This window comes from Manacus vitellinus, unplaced genomic scaffold, assembly GCF_001715985.3.
Source record: "Manacus vitellinus isolate BGI_N305 unplaced genomic scaffold, ASM171598v3 scaffold_12_pilon, whole genome shotgun sequence".
Taxonomy (NCBI): Eukaryota; Metazoa; Chordata; class Aves; order Passeriformes; family Pipridae; genus Manacus; species Manacus vitellinus.
In genome coordinates this window covers 6,041,628-6,059,484 of record NW_021938949.1, presented here as the reverse complement: position 1 = coordinate 6,059,484, position 17,857 = coordinate 6,041,628, and positions in this window count along the sequence as shown.

The window sequence follows — 17,857 nt, the reverse complement described above, 5'->3', positions numbered from 1 at the left end:
GTTGTTCTTGCACCTGCTTTAGTTTGCTGAACACCAAATATTTTATTTATTACCTCTCTGGAAAGTTACTGGGGAGATTTCCTAGAATAGGAAATATTCAGAGCTGTGAGCTGCTCCGTGGGGTGCACAAAGCCCAGGGATGGTTCCAGCCAGCATTTCAGGTGTGCTTTGAATGCGCTTTTTTATCTCATCATCCCTTCTGATTTTGGGGCCTCTGACCAAGCCGTGAACTTGTGCTGCTTCACCGGCACTGCCAAGATCTCGCTGCCCGCCGGCGGGAGGGCAGTGACCCGCTGCGGCTGCTCGCCTGGCACACGTCCACCTTCCGTCCACCTCCGCTTCTTTGGCGAGGCCACGCTCATCCCCCGAGCACGGCGTGGGGCAGCAGGACCCTCCGGGTGGCCGAGGACACCCAGCGTCGTGGCTGGCTGCAGGGAGGAGGAGCGAGGCTCGTGTTGGCAGGCGAGCCCGAGCTGGCGTTGCGGTCCCAAGGGCTCTCCACCGGCCCCGATTCCCTGCTCCGGGTGTCAGGATGATAAAGCCGAGCCGAGCCCGCCGGAGCAAGCACAGCACCCGGCAGCTCCCATAATTAATGGCGCCGCCAGCACTTCCCTGCCGGGCCATGAATAAAACATCGTTTCTGAGGACCCAAACTTTGAAAAACCTCCTTTTTTTTTTTTTCGGTTAATTATAATTTGACGGGACACTGTGCTTTTATTATTGTCTCCTGCTTAATCAGGGGGGTGGAAACGGGTTTGGGGCCACTTCCTTCAGATGGGCACCCTGTTTCCCAGAGGGAGTGGCACAATTGCCAGAGAGATTCACCCCCCACCTCAAATGCCCTTCCCACCCCTTTGGAAAAGCATCCACCTTTGCATTTTAAACCTGCTTGATCTCTAGATTTGCTACAGCCATTGGATTTTTTGGCATTTCTGGGTCCTTCAGCATCCAACAACCTCTCCTGGAAACCAGCCTCCCCAGACCCTTTTCATCTTGCAAATGTTTTTGCTGCATATCCAGGCCATGGACATGGACCTATCCATTTCCCTTATGAAGATGGGGCTGTATCTTGCCCCTGACCCTCCTAATCTGGAGAATTAGGGGTAAGAAAGAGGGTAATGTAAGCCAAGGGACTCCAAGCACTTCAGAATAACTCCTGGCATGAGTTTCAGCACATCTCCATACCTCAGTTTCCCCATTTCCCTATAAAATTCACTAAATGCAATGGAGGTTTTTCTCTACCTGTCTTTGGCTGGAGCAGCAGATGCTCACAGGGCTGGGAAGAGTTCGGTGGGAGAGCAGAGGAATGCAGTCTGCTCACAGCTCTGGGTCTCAAATAAGACCCTGAACATTTTCCTCTGCCTGCCCACTCCGCCATGGCTTTTGTATGTATTTCCTCGATCCTGACCAACAACCCACCATATTCATCCGTGTCACACCTGTGGCATGCAGGGGTCTGTGCTCCCAAGTGCTCTTTGGGAGGCTGAGCACCGTGTTTGTGCCACAAGGCAACCCCACCCTGCAGCTTCTGCAGGCTGAGCAGCTCCCGTTGCCGCTTGGCTTGGGGAATCAGAGCGATGTCTGGGCAGAAGAGAGCTGCTGCCTGCACATATCCAAGTGTCTGAGCATCTCCCTCTGAGGAGAAAGGTGAAATTCCACTCCGGCTTTGCTGGCTCCAATCCAGGAGCTGCATTAGCAGAGCTTTGCCAGGTCAGGATCAGACCCAAAGCCAGGTCGTGCCGTTGCACAAATGTCTCAGCCACCCAAAGCGCTGCCACCAGCAAGAGGAATGATGCCCTGTGCTGGGAGCCCGGGCAGAGTCACCAGGATATGAACTCAGGGTTGTGCCACGCTGGGACACTGCAGCACAGTCCTGTTGCAGGTGGCAACAAGTCAGGACTTGCATTTCTGTGATTTTTTTGGGCTGTGGGGCATGCACTCAGGCTGGGTACCACGGCTCTGTCCACACTGGTACCACAGCTCTGCCCACGCTGGTGCCACAGCTCTGCCCACGCTGTCCCCAGCCAAGGGGGACCCTCAGCAGAGCCCCGAGCTCTGGGACACGCGGCGATTTCCTGCCTGAGCAACAAGCGCTTTACTGCTCGCCTGATCCTCTGCCAGCCAATTTTCTATCCCTGGGCTCCTTCCAGCTCAGCGCAGGGCTGCAGCCAGCGATCAACAGATCCAACCTGTTTGGGATGGACACAGTGCTGGCTCAGCCCATCTCCCCCGTCCTGCAAGGTGCCTTCTCCTTCCCTCGTGTGTCCCAGGGGGGCTGATGGCATCCTCTGCCTGTCCTCCTGTGCTTCTGTCTTCCTGAAGGTCCTGGAAATGTTCCTCTCTCAGTGAGATCTGTGCCATAGCTCTCACAAGCTGGAGTGTAAGTGCTTCAAGTGCTCTCAAAGAGAAGAACTGGCACCGACAGCAGCGGGAAATAGTCGCATCCACTCGCATGCGCTAAGGATGCTCTGCTGGATTTTTAAGAGGGGTCTTGCAAAGGGCAGGGATCTTCTTGTAGCTTTGTCACCACAGTGAAAGCCCAAACCTAATGAAGGAAATCGATTCTGCCAAGGTGGAGAGGAAAATGACTGACTAATCTGAATGGAACCGCTAAAAATCCACTGGTGCTCTTCAGTGAAGTCGAGATTAGCAGGAGGGTTTGCAGCCGTGCTGTAAGGCTGGGACTGGGGTCTGCCACTGAGGTTTTGCACAGACTTGGGTGAACTGCTTCATGTCCTCCTGTTTCCCTGCCTGGGAATCACAGTCTTGATTCCCCAGCAAAATCTCCACTTAGTGGTGGTTGTGAGTCCCTTTGAGATCTCCCAGAGCAGGGAGGAGCCATAGGGAGGCAGAGCACGGCACACCGCAGTGGTGGGGAGCACCAGGAATGATCTGAGCTGCTTTCTGCATTGGACTCTTCCCTCAGATGCTTTCATCAGCCTCAGTTAATTGCTCATTTGATGCCTCTGGGATCCTGGTGCTGCAGGTCAGCCCTGGCTCTGTGCCATGTGAGCTCCTGACTCCCCATCCCTATGCCTGCTGCAGCAGGAGCACGAGGCTCCTGGCTCACTGAGACATCAATCCCCACCAAAACCTGCCTCATACCATGCACCAAAGCCAACAGATTCCCCTTTGAGCCAGGGATTTTTATAAAGGCAGTGAGATCAAACCCTCAAAGTAAAGGCAGAGTGCACACAGGGCATGTGAGATGAGCCTTTGTGATGGCCGAGGTCTCACCTCCAGTGGTGTTGAGGTGAACCTCGCCCTGCCTGCATGTCCCAGGGCACCTCCCTTCATCTCCCTGGGAATGGAAACCAGCCTTCCTGGAGCCACAGCAAGGACTGGGCTCTGCTGGGCCTGGCACCAGGAGGCAGCAAGATTTCCCAAGCCCTCCTAATACAAATAAAAAAGAGGGATTTGAACAGGCCAGCAAAGATGGGCCCAAAGCAATCCCAGCGGGAGCATATTTTTATAAGCCAGGGCTATAAGAGAAAGGGCAGGAAACCTGACCCATCACAAATCACTCTCCTGTCACTTGCTGTAATCTAGAAATGCTCTATTAAAAACAAGAGCAGCCCCGGCAGCGAAGCAGAATCGAGGCCAGGGAGAAGGGCAGCTCGAGTTCGGGTCTGGCTGCCAGGTAGAGGGAATTCTCTGAGGCTGGGAAGTGCTGCACTGCTCTGCTATGGTTTATAAATATAGAGAGGTGCCCAGCTCTGTGGCATCTGTCACCCGCAGCCAGCAGATGTAGATGGGGGAGATGTCTCTCTCCCTCCTGGCTGGCTGGGCTTGGTCACAAAAAGGCTCAGGACAGAGTCCCATGTTTCCAGTCAGTCCCCAAAAATGCACTCCCCAGATGAGGCCGGGGCAGGGGGGCTCCTGGTCCAGCTTGCAGCAAGCATTCAATGAATCAGACTCAGTGCTAACAGGCTGGCCATGGCCACTGCAGCAAAAAACATCAGCTAACAGTGATTCACTGAAAAAATGAGGTTCTGGGGCAACGGGAGTTCTTTAGCAGTTCAGCACAAAGTGAGGCAATAATTACAGGGGAAGCAAAAAAAAAAAAATTTCAAGGGTATCGAAGCACTCAAGGGCTTCCACAAAGAGTGGTTTTCTTGGGAAATGCAGATTCCCAATTACTTTAAGGTTTTCTGGGTGAGACCTTTGACAGCATTTTAACATTTTTCCATTTTCAAACCCGGCTGCTCTGATCACAAAGGGTGAAGCAGCTCAAGAGGAAGCAAGAAACATCTCAGAGAGGAGTGGGAGCCTCCTCCCTCCTTCCTTCCCTGGCTCCACCATCACAAAACCTATTTTCTCACACACCTCCCTTGGTAGAACCAAATGCCCTGGGCCACCCCAGCTCCACACACTGGTCAATAGATCTGATGATCCCTGGAATCTCCTGGACATGGGAAAAGCCCCGAGCAGGGCAGGGCGAGGTGCCCCCACCCCAGCACCCACGTGCACCATCCTCTGTGGCTGGTGCACACCAGCTTGCTCAAATAAAGCCCATCTGTGCAGCTTAATCACCAGAGGATGTTTGCTCTGTTGCAGAAGCCGATTGGGTGATGAAAGTTTAAACAGAATGGAGAAGGGGGAATGGAGCATGGTGTCCTAGGGATGGAACACATTCATATCCCCATGGCAGCACCCCTTGAACCCCGGACACTGTGAGCACCTCACTGGCACAGGCACAGAGACTGAGATCCACCAGCCCTGGGACAACCTGCCCTGCAGGTTATAGGAGACACAAAATGACTTGTCCATACACAGAGTAAAAATTCCCTGTTGGTGACCAAAAGCCCAGGGAGTCCTGATAGAGATAGCCCAATGTGCTGCAGACAGCCCCCAGGAACAGGCATGGAAAATCTGGTGATGAGACAGGGAAGAGCAGAGCAAGGAAAACCCTTTGCAGAAACAGTTACTCCAAAAACAATCACCCAGTCTTGCCCTGTTGCCCAGCTGGGAAAGAAAAGCCCTGCTCAGGAGGTTGAGCATGTTGCTGCACCCCAAGGTAGACCAGGAAACCACCCTTAGTCCCTTCAAGCACCAAGATAATCCCCAGGCCACCACATCCACTCTTCCCTTTGCCATTGGGAGCAGACAAGGAGCCCAGCCCTGGAGAAAAACACCCAGATTTCCTCCTAACCCTTCCAGGTCCCATGGGAGATGGCTGGTTCATCCCCTGAGCCTCTAGGAGACTTCCAGCAGACATGGACTGCTGTAGATCACTCCTTTGAAACTCAAAATGCCCCATTCTGGCAGCCAAGAAGCCTCCTGGGCCTTGGTGGGAGGTTGGAGCACACACTCACCCCTCCCCATCCACACGGACTCACACTCACCCAGCTCCTTCTTCCTCAGCTCCCTTGAGATGGCTCCTGAGCTCTCCTCTTGCTCCTGCCTCCCAAGTGAAAGATCTCACCTCTTTGGAGCCAGACTTCACCACCCTCATCTGCCACCGGAGCTCAGAGGGAACCACAAGGTCTCCACTCCTCCCGTGAGCGAGGTGAGGAGCCAGGGAACATCGGCGGCTCAGGGAAGATGTTTCCCCGCGGACAGATCGAGAGCAGGGAAAGGGCTGGGGAAGCAGGAGAACCTGCATTCAAGCCAGCAATGCTTGCTCAACCACTGGTTAGTGGCTCCACAGGAAACACCTTCCCATGCTCACCTGGAAAGACATGTTCCTAGTGAGGCAAGGCCGTCAGTGGGCAGGGAGTGGACCGGAGGCTGTGGGAGATACACCCCTTGGCACATGCAACCTCCCCTTGGCCACAGCTGGTGAGGAGAAGAGGCTGCCAGAGGGTCCTTTGGGCAGGATCAGGTCTGCTATGGCCATTCCTAAGGGTAAAAGGCTTTCTGACCCAGGACTAATCCAGCCTGGGTTTGTTCCAAGGTAGCTCCGCTATTTAATTTTATAGTACTTGTTAAATATACTTCATGATCTGCAGTTTTATTTTAGACTGAAGCTGTGAGGTTGCACACGAGGCTTTTGGACAAATGCTGCTCCCTACCCCTTCCTGAGCTGCTCCAGGATCGAGATCTGCAGGGACACAGCACACTCCAAGCTACAGCTGGTTATAACCAGGAACGTGGCTGGAAAATGGATGGACCATGAAGATGTGGGCTTCAAGGCCAGGTTGGATGGGGCTTTGAGCAACCTGGTCTAGTGGAAGGTGTCCCTGCCCAGGGCATGGGGTTGGAACAAGATGATCTTTTAGCTCCTTTCCAACCCAAATCGTTCTGTAGTTCTATAATTCAGTTGCTCTAAAGCTTGTTTGACCCTTATGACATGGACAAATCCCAAAATATCAGGGGCTGAAGTGAGTGGTGGGAAGGACCCCAGGCTTCACCACAAGCTCCCCTGGACATCTCAGCACTAGAGAACCTCCCAACAGGGCTGGTTGAAAGCACTGCAAAGGGCTGGGGACAGCAGAAACCTGGGGCAGGGGGTTGGGACAACCTTGTACCCAAACAGGTCTCGCTTACTTTGTGGAGAACAACACAAACCTGCCTGTTGCAGTCACGGCAGAGCTGCCGGGTGACAAGGAGTAGCCACCCAGGCTGGTCCCAGCATAGAGCTCCTCCATGGGCACCCTCCCCCTGCCAGCTCCCATGGATGGCACCAGATGTGGCTGCCGTGCCAGGACACAACACCCACTGCCCCAGGGCTCTCCCAGTGACCCCCTTGGAGCACAGGGTGCAGCAGAAGGCTCCATTCTCTGGCAGGAGAAGGTTACTCAGAGTAAAAGCATGTGCTCTTGTGTCATAAAAACAAACACTGAGTCCTCCTCCCACCACGCTCACCACGGAGCTGGGCGGGGTCTCCAGTGCTCACCACAGCACTCGTGGCCTCCCTTTCCCATCACACCCCTCCAAGGTGGCTCCGCCATGTCCCTCAGAACATGGACATGGGCTGGAGGAGAGGAGACCTGCACAGACACAACAGGAGCCATCACATCCCCAAGGGAACCAGCACAGCTCTCTTAGCTGGCACCACCTTTACCTTGTGGCATGTCACACATCATCCTTTCCCCTCCTATGCCATGATGGTGACAGATGTTCAGAGCGAAGCAGCACAGCTCCACCATCATCAGGGACATGACTTCCCTGCTCATGATGAGGGGGTTGGAACCAAATGATCTTTAAGGTGCTTCCAACCCAAACCATTCCACAATTCTGTGACTCACAGTCATTTTCCAAAGGCTGGTCTCACCCCACCCAGGTGTTGGGTACTTTCCGTGCTCAGAGCCCTCTTCAAATGCTGCTTCAAACAGCTTCTGAATGGCTGAACAAGGCCCGTATCACCTGCCTTCCCACACCTCTGTGAGGCCACGTGCCTGTTCTGATGCAGAGCCATGGCTGCTCCAGGCTCAGGAAGTCTGGAACATTAAGTGGGAAAATGCTGATTTTGCAAGGGATTGCGACAACACAGGTGAAGCAAAGCCCTGCCTGGGAGAGGTGCAGCTCAAACCAAGCCAGGAAGCATTTCTTGCCAGCCACAAGTGAAGGAAGGGGAGGAGGAGAACCAGGTGAAGCTTGAGACAAAGCACCGCTTGCCACGTGGCTTTGCAGGATGTTCACCAGTTTTCACAACCCTGAAACGGAGATCTCTCTTCCACAAATACATGGTGATGGCTGGTAAGATCAAAGGGCTGTGGGGTCAGGATGAAACACTCCCAGAGCCATGAGTCAGCCCGTAGCGTTGCTGTGGACAGGAAGCCTGTGAGTCCTGGGTCACAGCCAGTTTGGAAATGACCACCAAGAACATCACTGTTATTTATAGCCAAGACACTGATACAGGCAGAGAGACCCCTGCAGCTGCCCTGGGGCGGGGGCCACACTGTGCATTCCCTGCACATCCCCTCCTGGGCACCTGCTGATCTCATCTTCTGGGTCCCTGACCTGGATTCCCAACCTGGAGCTGGGTTCCTGGTGTGCTGGATGTTCCTCCTTTACCCAGGTGACACTCTCCATCCCACAGTCAGTCTCTGTGCTAAAGCCAATGTCACCAGTTGCCTAAATAAAAAATTTTCCAAGTCTCTCCTGCCACGGGTACCACCGTTGGAAAGAACCATATGGAAGAACAAACACAGAGTAAGCAGAGGAATTTCTTACATAATTTATCTGTAAATCAAGTGGCAGTGATGAGATGCAGGAACTCTTGGATGAAGCCTTTCTTCCACACTGAAGGTTTGGCTTCTCTGGCTTTGCCAGCCAGACCCCACCTGGGTGGCTCAGGATTTTCCTCCCATCTCCACAGCCAGCCTTCATCTCAGGCTCATCCTCTACCCCCCTCTGCACCCTCCTTTTGAGGCATTTGGGCTGTGCCTCACTGATGGTGACGGAGCAGCTGTGAGCACAGCATGCAGGGCTGCAGGGCCAGGAGCAGAGCTTGCCAAGGGATTTGAAGAAGGGCTGGTGATGAGGAGCTGCCCTTTGCTTCGTGCCTCCCTTCCAACTGCGTGGCGCACTCAGCCAAATATCATTAAAGGTTTATCCACACACTGATCACTTTATTTGCCTTCAAAGCTGGAGCGAGGTCGCTCTCCCCAGGGAGAGGTGGAAGATGTTGCACCATCTTCCAAACCAAGAAAGGATGCCCAAGCACTCTGAGCTCACTTGGCCGAGGGAATTGGCCAGGATGCTTTGGAAAGAAACGGTGATGCCTTCAAAGTGGAGAATGGGTTGATAAGTGGGGAGTGGGGAGAGACATTTTAGCTCCTACTGGGTAATTATCACCTATGGAAAGCTGAGGAGTTCACTGGTGGGAGGGAAATTATAACCGATCATAAAACCAATATCTCCCAAATCCACTCTCTTTAGTGTTCAGGAGCGTTTGGTCTGGTTCCAAGGCTCAGCTTTTGAAGGAGTTTGGAGAGGTCCCTCAACAGAGCTCCAACACTCTGAAAAGCAGAGACTGCATCCCTTGTGCATCCCTTTTGTTTGGAGGTGCACAAAAACGGGTGATGCATCAGGGTGAGAGGCTGAAGGAAAACAAACGGCTTCGTTCAGGAGAACCAGCCATGGTGAGATGAGAAGTGACTTAATTACAGTAAGTCCCTTTACAGCAGAACTGCCAGGTGCTAAAAGACTTTTTAATTTAGCAGAGAAAGGCAGATCAACGCCAAGCATCTGGAAGCTGAACCCAGAGAAAATCCAATTAAAAATCAGGCAGTGCTGTGAGTAGAACAGGCTATGAAGTGATGGATTATTCATTCCACGATGTCCTGAATTCAAGAGAGGGGCAAAATAATCGATCCTTCTAGCGCTGTATCTGTTGACGACAAACATTCCAACTCAACTTCTGGGAATGTGCTCATTCCCCTGCTAAAGCAAGGCCCTGAGTTTGGGTAACTGCAAAGTTCCTGTGGATGATGGAGGACAACCCACAAGTCCTACAAGGTAAGTTGCACTGTTTCATGCTTAGAGGCATTAATAACCCAGAACTAGCAGCCAACTCCATGGAAACCAACTGGTACTCAGTGACAAGTTCTCCTGTTGCTATAGGAACAGGGCCAAAACAAATAAAAATTACCTATAATTTTTCCTCCCCAAAGTTCTCCCACATTACATTTCCATAGCAACTAATTAGCTCATTAGTGATCTGATCTGAACCAAACCAGTGGAGGTGTGAATCAAACCAGTGGACCAGTGGAAGTGCCATGCCCAGCTCCATCCTCTCTCATGGTGAGCTGAGACAAGCCATTAAGAGAGATTATACCAGTTCTGAAGGGAAAGGCTTGAGCATGAGAAGTTGGGTATCTCAGGGCTGGATTCCTTCATGCCTTCCCCATGATACCTCTGATACAAATATCACTGGCTGCCTTCTATTTCTGGCTGTCACCTTACACTTCAGTTTCTTGACCTCGTTGTTCCTTTCCAGACTCCTCCCTCTCCTCCAGGCCCAGCATTGCTCTGTTGGACGGCTGCTTGACTTGGCACTGTCCTCTCATCCTTCTGGCCATGATATTTGTTGCTGGCTTGTTGCTATCTTCTGCACCGAGTTAGCACACTGCAGGGTCCTTGCAGGAGTCATTTTTTCTCATTTACACTCCACAACTACATCCCTCCGTCCTCCTCTGGCAGTTCACTGTCATAGGTGTCTTCCATTTCCACCCCTGGAAGTGTTCAAAGCCAGCTTGGACAGGGCATGGAAGGTCCCCCTGCCTGTGCTGGGGGGCTGGAACTGAAGGATCTTTAAGGTCCCTTCCAGCCCAAGCCCTTCTGTGACTCTCTGATCAGTAAAACCAAGGAGATCAGATGCATTAAACCACAGGCTGTATCACGCAAACAGCAACAAGATAAATTGCCCACAGCCACCTGCTCAATGACAAAAACTGCTGTAACAACTAAACAAAGTGAAACAGAGCTGTGGAAGGTCAAGAAAAGTTCAGACAGAGCAGGTCTTCCAAGCCTCAGTCCTGGCAGCCTGCAAACTCAGTGGTCTTACGGTCTCGTGCAATGGCAACACCATATCAGAGCACTACAGATGTGGAGGCTGCACTGTGGAGCCCATCTTTGCACCCCCACGTGCCCCAGGGTGAGCAGCACTGGAACGAGAGACATGTGTCCCTCCAGCATCCCAGTGGAGCAGCCGAGGTCAGGGTGGGGGATCACTGTTTTCACCCCAACCTGGGGGAAAATTCCCAGTGTCTCAGGTGAGGGACCACAGCCCCACCTGAGATCCCACCCAGGATCTCCGACGCCTTCCCTGCTGTGCCCAAGCCCTGCCAAGTGCCAGGGGGTGGAGGGGAGGCTGCTGGCTCGTTCTTCCCCGCCTGCTTCCTTACCTCCAAAACTGCACACACCATAAACACCCCATTAAACACTTGCTGGAGCAGGGAGCAGCACAGCTCTACCAGGAATATTCCACCATCCCAGGGGCTGCACTTCCAGTTGAATTCACGTAAATGACACATGAATTCCTGTAATTAATTGCTGCCATCCGCCGCTGCACACGTGTGGTAGCGACAGCAGATGTGGTGGAGAGCTGAGCCCACACCCCTGCAGGGACACCAGGCAGGCCGGGGGGAGGCCAAGCCAGGTACCAGGAGTGCTGGGGGTTGCTCCCCAACAGCCCCCACCTGCAGTGAGATGGAGCCACCTCAGGGCTTGGCCAAGCAAACTGCCTTTTTTTAACCCAAACCAACCCAACCTGTCTGGTTCAGTCCCCTCTGAGATATGCAGTAAATTCTCCCACCCCCAAACGTGGCCTGACCCCAGGGTGGATGGAACCTGCCTGCCCTGTAGCTTCCCTGGTGTCTCATAAGGACCAAGAGGTATCAGCACAGGCACACAAGCCCCTGTCTCACCTCCCTCCTCCACCAGCCCCATCTCCATGTCACCCATGGGAATGTGATTATCAGCAAGATCTCTGCCACCAGTCAGATGTGATCAAAACCACAATTCAATTAAATTTGATTGGATTGAAAGCAGAGGGTTTCAAGGAGACAGGCACGTAGGCCCAGAGCAGGATGCAGTTCCCCAGGAAAGGGGGCTGAGATCTGCAGGATGGTCACCCCAGGTGAAGGAAAAGCCAGGATGCAGGTCTGACCTCGGGATGAACTCCATCCCTTGGGGCCAGGAGCCTTTTCCAATTCACTCATCTGCCTTCTGGAGGATCCCAGATAGAGTAAGGTGAGCTCAGCCTCCCGGAGATGCTTTTAATTCTTTCTCATCTTTTGAAATCAAATAAAATTCCAAAGGAGAAACTTTGTCATCTGAGCAACAGCAGAGAGGAAAAAAAAACCCCCAAACATGCCTGGAGATGAAAGGGAATTGTAGATGGGTATTTCATCTCTTGCTCTTGTAACGAACGTGAACATAAAAAAAAAAAAAAAGAAAGAAAGAAACAAACAAAAAATCCCAGACACGGTTAATGAGCTTTGCATTTAAATGTGCCACCAATGTCACTGTGCAGACTGTTCCTCCAAGGTCCCACGTTCCTGCTCACCCCAGACAATGGGTGTGGGACAGCCTCAGAGCAAACATCGGGTGAGATTAAATTCCACTAGTGTTTACTAAATAAAACATGCATTTCGAGAAATCAAGAAAAAGTTTGTTAAATATTTTAGTACATCTGGTCTCCCCACCCCTATACGGCCTTACAAAATGCTTTGCATATTTATTTTAGCATGCACTAGATTTATTTAAAAATAGCATCACCAGCACTGGAAACAGCCCACTTGCTTTTCATCTAGATCTTTGCATTGAATCAATGAATCCAAAATTAAACAAGGTTGGGTGAACTAAATCTATAAGAGGACCTATTTGCTGATCAATACAGGAATGGATGCCTGGGATCTCTTTGCTGTGTGAAATATGAGGACTTACGAGAGAGAAATTGCTTTTGTTATTATATTTTTTAAAAAATTCAGATTTAATCTCCCTACATAAAGAAATTATTTATCGGAGAGATGCTTCATCCTAAATAATTCATGCTGGTTGTATAGTACCCAGAAGACAGAAGACTCCTGTCTTCCATTCCTAATGAGAGGGAAAAACACCTCAAATATTTTGCCTGGATTCAGTTTCATCAGTACAAGGAGGTGAAACTCTACTTAGCTCCTACAAGGTGTTGTCCCCCCCACTGCCGTGGGGAAGTCAAGCCCCCCAAATCACAGAGAAACCACAACATGCTGCATAGGGAGAGAGAAGAGCTTCAGACACACCTGGAGGACAAATTTTGATCACCAGCAAGAGGCACTTGGCTCTGGTGTTGAAGTTCAAGGGACGGCTGTGGTGACCCAAGTACAGCCAGAATCCATGTGACAGAGGGAAGAAGGGTCTCTGGAAGAAGCCACCTCCATATAAATAATATAATATATAGTATAATATATATTAAGGCCATAATATAAATTCAGCCTCTGCTATCTGTAGCTGGACATACTCCTCCAAACCAGGGTAGGGGTGAAGCCACCCTGGGGACACCGAGCACTGGGTCCCCCAGCAAAGTGGAGCTGGAGGAAGATCAAAGTCAGTTCAGACCACCCCAGCTGAAGTACATGGGAGACATGAACCACGAGGATCAGGAAATCTCTCCTGGCCCAAAACGGAAACAGAATCAGGGCTGAAGAGTGTGAATTTGGGGAAAACAAAAAAAAATAATGATAATAATTAAAAAAAAAAATTATTGGCTTTTTAGTCTATCTTTGGCACCAAATTTGGGGCTGGCTTTGGGAAGTGCCCTGCACAGCCATTTGCTCAGCCAGATCCCTTTCTCCTGAGTGTGCTGCAGGAATTGATCCATCGAGGGCTGTACCTGCTCCTCTCTGAACAAATCTGCATATCAGCTGCTTCCATGAATGAAAAATGCATGCGCCGGTAAATCCGAGGTGAAATAATACATCTATTGTCAGCAGCCTCTTCTTTCTTTCGCTTTTCTCTTCCACAAGTTTCATTAAGAAGAGACACATCGTCTCTGATAAAGTTGACACCACCAGTTCACTAACTGTTCCTGACGCTTCCGTGTTGCTTTGATGATGGATCGCAGCAGAAACACCCGCCCCAGGCAGGCAGGGAGGGATAAAGTCACCTCTTTGGGCTAATTCTGGAAGAAAACAAGGCTGCAGAGACCAGCAGGGAACGTGCCTGAGCTGTGGTGAGGATGGGCACACAGGGGTGGCAGGGGTGGCCCAGGAACCCTGTGAAGTGCCAGCAGTGGATTTGGATCCTACAGGGCTGCAGACAGCTCCTGATGTGCTTCCTCTGAAGGAGAGGAGGAATGGGAAATAGCTCGCCCTGACCAGATACATCGTGGATCCTGAGGGCACAGTGAGCTCTAGGGACAATCCCAGCCCCAGCTTCACCTTCATCCAGCTCTTCTCCAGAGCAGGAGCTGGGCAAACCCAAAATGACTGGTTTGGGGTCCCGTGCACTCAGGCTGTTTGTGTGACTCCATGGTGCAAAGGATGCAGAGGGATACAGTTCCCACTCACACCTCAGGTGATTCCAGCCCTCCCATGGGCAAAGTAAGGGTGGTCATAGCAGCCAGCTCCACTCAGCAGTGCCTCAGGATGCCTGGAGAAGTCAGGTGGGACAGTGACAATGCCAGTGTCCCCCACCTCTGAGGGAGCCCTGTCCCCAGGCTGTCCCTGCCCTGCCCCTGCATGGCCAGCAAGCAGGTTGGCAGCTTGCAACACACCCGAGCACGCTGCAAAGAGGCAACAGCTGCTTCCTGCTGGCCCAGATCGAGAATTTTAATTAAGGAGAAGATTTGGGGGAATAAAGGGGAAGATCCCTCCCAAAGCTGTAATTAAAGAAACTCAGGGTGGGGCAGGATGACAAGAAAGGGCATGTCCTGCTGCCAGTGGGGCTCAGCTCAGGAGGGCAGTGCAAGGGGAGCAGAGACTCCCAAGCACGGGCTGGGAAGGCTGCTCCACACCCCAAAAACAACCTTTCAGTCTTGGCTGAGGTCCCCCAGACCTCCAGCAAGATCCACTGAGCACAGAACAAGCAGGTGCCCCAGAGAACCCAGATTCTTCAGTTGTGCTCTGAGTTATGGCAAAGGTGAGGGCAAGGTAGGAGGATCCTCATGGCACGAGGTCCTGGCCCCAGTTCACCCTCTCTGAGCTGAAAGGGGCCAGGTCGGAGCCCAGGAAGCCATGGTGGGCTTTGGGAGGGGGGTGCTGTCACCAGCATCTCCAGAGCACTTCTGAGCTGTTCGAAGAGGTTCCTGAAAAGAGGCATGGCGTAAGATTCCAAAAAAAACCCTCAACAACCCTATGAAATAGACTGGGGTGAGAAGACGAGCTGGAGGCATCACTGCCTGAGAATTCCTGCTGCCACCCCTACACCTCACATCGGCAGAGCCCTGGGAGCCACCAGCACCTCTGCATCCTCCTGGCTTACCCCAGCTCCCAAAATTCTACCCAACACCGTTGCTCATCACTCCAGCCCGACTTTGCCGGGTCTCTCCCTGTCCCCGGAGCTGTGCGGAGCCAGCCCGGATCGATTCGCGCCGCAGCTGCTGTGTGTTTACACAGCCATTACGAGCCCTGCGAGGGGGGAGGCACGGAGCATCCCCGGGGCTCCCGTTTCCAGCAGTGGGGGCAGCTACAGAGGAGCCAAACACCTCCTGCCCCAGAAAGGGCTCCCCGGCACAGTTTCCATTGCACAGTCACACCCTGGGGGACCCTCAAGCTCATTCATCAACTCCTCTTTGCCGACACGAACGGGACCTGTTGCAGGCGGTGATATTCTGCAGGGCCTGTGCAGAGGGGTCGGGATGACCTGGGAAATACTTATTAATTGCCTTCACTGAGAGGAGCAGTGCTCGGAGCAGCCATGCACGTTTCGTGGCATTTGGGGTAGCTCCAGACCCCAAACCAGAGCTTTTGCCTGGAAACCTTAGTGTTTATTTATGAAAATCTCAGCTTCTTTAGGAAGAAAAGAGCGTATCACTCGAGAAGAGACAAGCGTCTCTGAGCGGGGAATGACACTGAGGAAAACACAGCTGATATCAAGGTAACAGCTTTGGCTCATCAAGGTCTCCATCTCCTCCACCCGGAGCTGCTCCGAGATGTAAATCAAGTGCAAAAGCCACCCTGGCTCTCCAGGCTCCTCTCAGCCCCCTGCCCACGTGCCTGCAGCACCCGCCGCCGCTCCCGGTGTCTGGAAATAAACAGCCTGTTCCAGCACCACTTGGTATTTCCAGAAAGGTTAACACAGCGTGAGAGGGGCCAGAGCCACCGCTCGGGGGGCTGGAGAGGCTCCAGGCAAACCTGCCAGGGTTCCGGGGCTCCCTGCTTGGCAGGTGACCTCCTGGGTCACCCCTGAAGCGTTTGCTTCAAGCTTTGATATTTTCAGGCTTTGCGCTGCTAAGGCTTCCTTCTCCCACCCCCACGTTTCCCCACCAGCATTCCCGCCTCTGAAAAATCAACAGGAATGTCAAGCTGAGAGGGAAGCCTGAAGGTCCACATCCACGGGGCAAGCCAGGAGTTTCCCCCCTGCTTTGGAGCTTTATCCCAGTTTTCCGGCACCCCTTCTATGGGGAGCTGCTGTTGGTCCTGGTGCAATTCCCAGGGGATGGAGCAGCAAAGCAGCTGTGCATGGACGAGTTCCACAATTTGCTCCATAAATACACACACTCTGGGGCTGGGTTTGCAAACCAGGCTGCTGGGACAGACAGAAAATGCTTGGAGATGCTGCTTTATCCAAGCCAGTGGTTAAAACAGAGCAAAGCATAGAAACTCATACTTAGGGATGACCACTTATCGGGGGAAAAAAGGGAGGGCACTAAAGCACCTGGATACCTGTGTTTAAACCAGAGTTTGAACTTTCCTTACCCCAAAACAAGCCACTTACCCTTCTGTTTGGAAAGAAGAGTTGGGAGACATCCCCAGCCACTCACCACAGGCAGACCTTTTCCACCCAGTGTGCCTCAGTTAAACCCTTCCCTCCCTGCTGGGCTGTACTGGCCTCTCCAGGTGCCAGCTGAAACGATTTTAAAGCCTCTGGCTGGGCCAGGAATGGCTGATCCATATTCCTGAGGTCTCATTGCTATTCTGCAGCTTCAGCTCATTAGTGCTTAGGTGCTACAAGAGCGGGAGCGTTGGAAGTTTCTGGGTGAGACAGCTATTAGGGGAGAATTGAACACGTCTCGTACAAACCCATGGCCTGTGTGAACTCGCTAATTTACACCATCGATCTCAAAGGTGCCCACAGGCCACCTGAACCAAAAAAAAACCCCTGCCCTAGATACAGGCTCAGCCACTGGGGGGAAAAAAAAGAGAAAACTTAAGCAAAATAAATAACCTGCAGCCCCAGAAAACTGGCTGCATCATCACACCCCCTGCTAATCCATTAGCCAGCCCTCCTCCGCACGCGGCTCTTAGGAACGGTGTGAGCTCCAGCTCAGGAGCTCCTGGAGAGAACCACCACAGAATAGAATCACAGAATGGTTTGGTTGGAAGGGACCTTAAAGATCATCTTGCCATGGGCACGGACACCTTCCACTATCCCAGGTTGCTCCAAGCCCCGTCCAACCTGGCCTTGGACACTTCCAGGGATGGGGCAGCCACAGCTTCTCTGGGCAACCTGGCCAGGGCCTCCCCACCCTCACAGCCAAGCATTTCTTCCATTTATCTGACCTAAATTTCCTGTCTTTCAGTTTGAACCCGTTGCTCCTTGTCCTGTCACTACGGTTCCTGATGAACCAGCCCAGCAAAGGGCCAGTATGACCAGTACAAACACCCACGCTGTACTGGGGGAACACACTGGGGGTCTGCCCTCTTACAGGGACTGCTCCCAGCACACGTGCTCAGCACAGGGCAGGGAAAGCTCTTGGCCTTTCATTTGAGGAGGGCTGAGCCACTGCAGCCCTGACGGTCCCCATGTCCCCTCTCTGTCGGATGTGCTGAGTTTTCCCTTCTCTGCAGCGGGAGTTGTGTCCTCACCCAGGTTTGAGCTCTGCCTGTTCACACCTCGTGACAGTCCCGTGGGGAAGTCACCGGGCAGAAATAACCTCTTTTTGCCTCTGCTTAAGACAAATGGGGGGGAAAAAACCCCAACTTTTCTCCTAATAAGGGAACTCAAAGTGATGAATTTTCCACTTATCCTGAAGTTCTTCCCTCGGAGGCACTGATGCATTTTTAATGGTCTCGATGTAGCTATTAAGCTGGTAATTGGAACAGAGCGGACTCCGGCTCCCGGCAGGTCGGGCCCCCTCCGAGCGTGTCCCCACGCCACGCGGGTGGGTGTTTCTGGGGTCTCTGCTCCTCCCAGCATCGCTGACCCTGCTCGGCCCCGTGTCCGGGCAGACCATCACCACTAAGGTCCCGGCGCTTGAGGTGCTTGTCTCCGGCCTGATCCTGCCTGAAGAAGGCTGACAGGGAAAATATTTGGGAAAGGAACC